Source organism: Nanorana parkeri, unplaced genomic scaffold (assembly GCF_000935625.1).
Source record: "Nanorana parkeri isolate BGI_ZX_2015 unplaced genomic scaffold, ASM93562v1 scaffold4693, whole genome shotgun sequence".
NCBI classification, from domain to species: Eukaryota; Metazoa; Chordata; class Amphibia; order Anura; family Dicroglossidae; genus Nanorana; species Nanorana parkeri.
In genome coordinates, this window is record NW_017310955.1 from 5211 (window position 1) to 6184 (window position 974).

Genomic DNA, 974 nt, shown 5'->3' on the forward strand with positions numbered 1-974 from the left:
GCCGTGATAGGTTGTCACCTGCGCAATAAGTCCGTCCGTGACATTTCCCGGCTACTAAATATTCCGCCGCGGTCGCCTGTTACTGGGATTATAACAAAGTGGAAGCGACCGGGAACAACAGCAACTCAGCCAGGAAGTGGTCGTTCCGAGCCGGCCCACTGCCATTGAATGTGTTGTAGATGAGGACAACTATTGACCTTTGCTCCCCCACATAACACGGGGTCACAGGGTCACCGGGTCACAGGGTCACCGGGGCTCGGGTACCTGCCGGGGGACCATCTGGAGGACTTTCTAAGCTGCTCGGCTCTGAACCTTCCAATTGTGACCCCCAAACAGATCTCTCGGTGGACTCAGCAGTCATGTTCTGTGCGGTCGGGTCGGTGGACTCATGTTCTGTGCGGTCGGGTCGGTGGACTCATGTTCTGTGCGGTCGGGTCGGTGGACTCATGTTCTGTGCGGTCGGGTCGGTGGACTCATGTTCTGTGCGGTCGGGTCGGTGGACTCATGTTCTGTGCGGTCGGGTCGGTGGACTCATGTTCTGTGCGGTCGGGTCGGTGGACTCATGTTCTGTGCGGTCGGGTCGGTGGACTCATGTTCTGTGCGGTCGGGTCGGTGGACTCATGTTCTGTGCGGTCGGGTCGGTGGACTCATGTTCTGTGCGGTCGGGTCGGTGGACTCATGTTCTGTGCGGTCGGGTCGGTGGACTCATGTTCTGTGCGGTCGGGTCGGTGGACTCATGTTCTGTGCGGTCGGGTCGGTGGACTCATGTTCTGTGCGGTCGGGTCGGTGGACTCATGTTCTGTGCGGTCGGGTCGGTGGACTCATGTTCTGTGCGGTCGGGTCGGTGGACTCATGTTCTGTGCGGTCGGGTCGGTGGACTCATGTTCTGTGCGGTCGGGTCGGTGGACTCATGTTCTGTGCGGTCGGGTCGGTGGACTCATGTTCTGTGCGGTCGGGTCGGTGGACTCATGTTC